This window comes from Daucus carota, chromosome 6, assembly GCF_001625215.2.
Source record: "Daucus carota subsp. sativus chromosome 6, DH1 v3.0, whole genome shotgun sequence".
NCBI lineage: Eukaryota > Viridiplantae > Streptophyta > Magnoliopsida > Apiales > Apiaceae > Daucus > Daucus carota.
Window position 1 is genome coordinate 12721827 of NC_030386.2, and position 5896 is coordinate 12727722.

The 5896-nt window shown below is 33.7% G+C and overlaps 1 long non-coding RNA gene across 1 annotated transcript; it reads left to right on the forward strand.

Moving 5' to 3' along the window:
- The first annotated feature begins 1734 nt into the window (after positions 1 to 1734).
- LOC135147003 (uncharacterized) lies at positions 1735 to 5625 on the forward strand. The gene is made up of 2 exons (XR_010284274.1): positions 1735 to 2499; positions 4273 to 5625. It is a non-coding gene; the product is annotated as an uncharacterized LOC135147003 (long non-coding RNA).
- Positions 5626 to 5896: the final 271 nt, after the last annotated feature.

The window sequence follows — 5896 nt, forward strand, 5'->3', positions numbered from 1 at the left end:
TCGAGCTAATCGGGATATCAAATGGCATCAAGGTGGGCCCATAACCCACAGGTTGATGATCCAGACAATCGAAGATACGTTACGTGTTTGTGCTATGGATTTCAAAGGCAACTGGGATAAAGTAGAAGAATGTAAACTACATGGGCCAGAGTTATTACGGACGATAACGTCTACGATGACATCTGACGAGGCTATTACGAGTCAAATCGATTGATCATCAAGAACGTTGAAAAGAAGACATATATCGTACAATGATTTATTGAAGTAGAGTCGGAATCTGAGAAGACCTTGGCAATACCTCTTTTCAAATAAAGATTCTTTTGATTGTTTTCTCATCAGTGAGATATTATCATGATATCTTTTCTACAAAAGTTTTGATAAATGAGATCTTCAATTTCTCAAATTCTAAGATGACATTGATATTGATGATTGGTATGAGTTGGAAAACAAAGATGTGTGATAAAGGATTGTTGTGAAGAGACAGTGATGTTCCTTGATATTGTTTGACATTTCTTGACAGTCCTTGATATTCTTTCATCTTCTTGGATATCCCTTGATGTTCTTTGATATTTTTGATATCCGTTGATATTCGTTGATATTCTTTGACACTCTTTGATATTCCTTGACATCTTTTCGATATTCCTCAATATATTCCTCGATAATCCTTCACATTCCTTGATGCTCCTTGAGATTTCTTGGATTCTTTCCATCTGATTGGGATGAACAACCCTATGTATAGGGGACACAAGGTATACCTGTCTGTGTGATAGGAGTTGGATGGGACGCCATCACTTGTGTGTGTTGTGATTACAAGAAGGTTAACAACCTTTAGTAGTGTCTAATATGGACACGCAACATTAAGTTCATTTGATCGTATTGATCTCCCAGTCACTCTTGTATTCCAATGTGACCTATTTTGAAAATATCCTGTTCCTCCGAAATTTCCAAAAGATTGATTCTTGGGAAATGAAGTTTGCAATTGTGAAGGCTTTGATTTTCCTATTTCTTTAACTTTGAAGGTATGCCAAAGTTAATTAAAGGCGGATGAGCATGTGATATTATGAAGCGTGTACAATGATCTTATAAATGATATGTTTTAGTTCTCATCACGGATTCTGAGGACAGAATCCTTATAAGGGGGGTAGAATGTAATATCACATATTATTAAATTTAGAATTGTTTATTATAAATCTATCTGTCTAAATATTATTGTTGGCTTTAGTTGAAAAGTGAATTGATTATGTGAATAGTTTTATATGATTATACTTGTTTTGTGGATTAATATGGATTTTACAAATATTGCATCCTCCTTCTTTCTCTGATTCCGAGGACGGAATCCCTATAAGGAGGGTAGATTGTAATGACCCGGATTTTTAAAAATATTTTTATTAGTATTAAAAGTGATTTTTCTTTAAAGAAGGGAATAAGATTTAATATTTTATTCTAGTTTAATGAGTTTTCAAGGTTTTATATTTAAACCCCGGGTTATTGTGTTATTGATAAATAATTGTATTTTCAAAACTGATTTTCATATTTTTGTTTTGAAAATTCTACATGATAATTATGTGAATATATGTGGTATGTGACTAAGTGTTACTTGTGGTATTGCTCGTTTAATTATTTATGGTGAGTTATGATTATTATGTGATTATTATATAATTTTATGAATTTTGTATTATCTAGTTTACTGAGCTGAATGCTCGTATGTGTTCGTATTCGAGAGCTTCTAATTTCTATATGCTCAGGAGAAAATATAGTTTATTTGGATATTTTCATATCGATTTATGGAATGTTAGATGATTTTATAATCGATTTACGGATTTAATTGTGTATATTTATATTTATTTATTAATTATTTGACTTCCGTAAAACCGTCCACTCGTAACGGTGTAGCAAATTTTCTTCCCGGAAGTTTCGAGAAAACTCACCTTTAGCCTAATTTGAATATTCCGGACATTTTTCGTGTTTTGACTTTTTCGATCCGGAGTACGGTTTTCCCCGGAGTCGGTCCGGCGGAGTTTTGCGGGTATTTTAATTGTTGATAATTATCTAGTTGTCTCGATATACGTGAAAGCCAGATATTTTGATTATTATATTACTTTTTATCGAAATACGTGCAAATGGGACCCGCAGACTAATCATTGCTTTTAAAAGCCCCGTTTTGATGATTATCTTGAAAACCAGTACCGATTGGACCCCGCTTTATTACTATAAAGCTATTAAATACGTATTTTCATGTCATACACGATCCAAAGGGGTACCAATTATTTGTAAATATAAATAGCCCTTTCTACACCTTATTTTCAACCGTAAAATCATTTTCACCAGTTTCTCTGCACGAATACCGAGAGAAACCGAACTGTGTTCTTCGTGTTCTTCGTAATCAAACGAGGATTTGAAGGTGTTATTGGAATCCGATGGAGGCGTATGAATAGTCAAAACGAAGCTCTCGACGCGTGGAATCTATTACAATCATTAGTTTCGGTGCAGATTCAGCGGGTAAATTACTATTAATTTTATAAAATTCGAATTATTTGTTTTTAAATGATGAATTTTCGTAGATGATTGTTTTTGATTGTTTTGATGATTCCATGTTGTAGTACGTGTTTTTCCCGTCGTTTTGGTATATTATATGTTGAATTTCGAGTTCGGAATCATATAGAAAAGTTCGTTTGATTCTTGAAGAGTGTTCTTGAGTGTTCTTGAAGTGCTCATGAACATTTTCACCGGATTTTCGATTGGATGAATCTGGGTAGTTTTTGATGTTATGAAGAGATAGATATTGTTGAGGGGAGCTTGTACATGTGGTCAGATTCTGTGTGGGTGCTCGGAGTCGAGCTCATCGGTCTTGTATAGCTTCGCCGGCGACGAAGCTTTGTAAGGATTATCCGGCCAATTCTTGGCCTGTTTGCTGAAACGGAAGCCACCAACAGATTCCTGGTGGTTGAAAGAGCAAGTCTGGAGATTTTGGTGAGCTATGGTGGCCAGGAACTCCATCTCCGGCGAAGGCAAGGGTGGCCGCTGCACAATTGCAGTTTGGTCCCCTCACTTTCGGAGATGGTGACCTTTGGTCACCCAAGTTTCATTTCTTACAAATTCCAACCAAACCTTTCAAAGGTTACACTTTTGACCCTACCGTAAAACTTTTCGAAAGTTACACTTTAAACCTTTTGATTTTAATTTTCAGAAATTGTTTTTATTTATTTATTTTAAATTCAAAAATGCTTTTTAATTATTTCTTTATTGAAAAATAAATCTAAATTTGTTTATTAATTAACTTTAATTAGTAATTAATTATTTTAATTGGTCAATTAATTTAAATATTAATTGATTAATTATTTTAATTAATTATTAATTGATTTTAATTGATTAATTAATTGGATTTAATTATCCTTTTTGATTTAAAAATTCCGAAAAATAGTTTCGAGCTTTGAAATATTTTTCTAAATTATGTTCAAGGCTCGCTAATTGTTTATAAATGTTTACAAGTCCAATTCCGAGTATCTGGACTTGATTATTTATTCAAAAAGTGATTCTTTTATCGATTTTAATACCGAAAAATGTTTGAAAAATTTCGAAAATTCCCAAAAAATCATTTTTAACCCAAGACTTGATTTGACATCAATTGGGATGGGAAATTTAATGTGTAATGTGATGTCTGCTATTGGTGTAAGGTATTATATGTTGAGAGTGGAGTCAGAAAACGGTTTTGAACATATCTTTTGATCTGTAAGTCGGAATCAAGTGAAACGAAAGAGAGATAGAAGCTTGTGAAGCCTATTTTAATATAATGAGATAATATGATCGAATCTAGAATGTGGTTATATGTTATGTAATATGCAATATGTGTCAATATGTGACTTGTTTGCTGTAAATTGATGATTACGTGATCTACGTGGTTATTCCTAATATGGTACATATGTGATAAATGACTTATATGACATAGTGTCATGATTTGATTAGTATTGGATAAGGACATATGAATTATAGGAATTGGAATTGATTGATTGGTTGTTGGACAAAATAGGATAACATGTGGATAGTCTAATAAATAGACGAGACGATGTCGGATTTTCGATAGGATTCATATGATAAGTGATTGGTAATATGTTATGTGGAATATGACTTGACTATATGGTAGAGTCAAAGCATGATTACGTGTTAAGTGATATGTGATAAGTTTAAAGGGGTATATAAGTGGGTATCGATATGCGTGATATGTATATGCGATCGATTGTTTAGTGATTATAATGTTATCTTATTCTCGTAAAGGATTTGGACGAGAAGTGTATGCCCGAAGACGTTCAGAAAGTCACGTGGTGTTACAAAGCGAATAAGGGATGAATCGAGTAAGCGAAGCGAAGATGTACGGTAGATAGAGTATAGCCAGAGATGGTCTAGAGACTATGAGAGGCATAGATTGTGAAAGTGGAAAGATGAGATTGAGATGTGAGACTGGAGTCAGATTTAAGGCAAGTATCCTAAACCTTTCTCTTGGATATATTGCAAATATTCTGATCCATTCCTTTGGTATATGTTTCAAGTATTCATACCTTTCCTTTCAATGTTCGAAAGTGCGAGTATTCTAACCTATTCTTTCTAATCTTCAAGTTTCTAAAGAATTTCCGTTTTACAAATTAATTCGAAGTTCAGATTGTCATTGAAGCATGTGTTGCTCAGTGATAGTTAGAGCTTTGAATGAACTGGGATCTTCTTGATTATTCAACCCGCCATTGTCATGCTGGTTAGCAGGCTAAATTCAGTTGCTCAGCTGATAATGGAGGATACTGAATAGTTGAGGATTTCCTGAACTGTGATTATGAAATGATGGATCATGATTTATGAATAGATTATTATCAAAGTTGATTTGGAATTATTCAGTTGTTGATGATATTTATGATGATGTTCTGTTGATTTACATTGGCTTCTTGAATTGAATTAGAGAATTGGATTATTGTTTTTATATAAACCTGTGGACCAGATTCGTGGTCATGTTAGGCCAATGAGTGCCTTGGATCCAGTGATAGAGCATGGCGGGGCCTGCTCAGGGTTAGTGCAGAACTGATCAGCTGCCTAACCTTGGTTTTAATTAAAATGTGATAGTCCAATTCAATAATTCTTTGGAAAGATTGAATTTCTCAGTTTAAATGTTGCAAGGTATTGTAAATCCTTCTATACAATACCATGAACTCATGAACTCAGGTTGAATCCTCTTATATCTTGAACTCGTGAACTTCTATTATATCATTTCAGAACTATCATTGTTTATTATTACTTGCTGAGCATTGTTGCTCACCCTTGCTATTCCTTTCTAACCATTTCAGAAAGGCTTAAAGATGAGATGATTGATTGAGATTGTGAGTAAGGCTAATGCTAGGCGAGGAGACAGAGTTGAGGATCCAGTGGTCGGGGAGTGTTCAGGAAAGTTGATGAGGTTGGTGCAAGCTGGAATAGTTGACAGTGATTCTTCTTATCGAAGATGATCTGATTTGGTAAGAGATGTTGTGTAATAATAGTGGTAGATTCTAATTTCAATACTGTAACCTGGATGCGATCCTGTTGCTTTTAGGGGGTTTAAATGTTCTCTTTCGAATCATTTATTAAAGTTTAAATGTTCTCTTGAAATTCTCCTATTATGGCTTTCAAGTTTGAAATTCAGGTTTTGAAATCATTCGATTTATGTTCTCATTCACATCTTTTATTAAATGTTTTCAAGTTTAAATTCTTTTGGATTTTCATTATCTAAAAAAAAAAGAAAGAAAGAAAAGATACAGGTTTTCAAAGTGGTTTAAAATGGTTTTTGTGTGGTGACGTCAGAATCCAGGCCCCCGGATTCCTGGAACGTCACAGTAGACATACAGAATTTCTTTTTATCTATCAGCAAAAGCATTTTGGC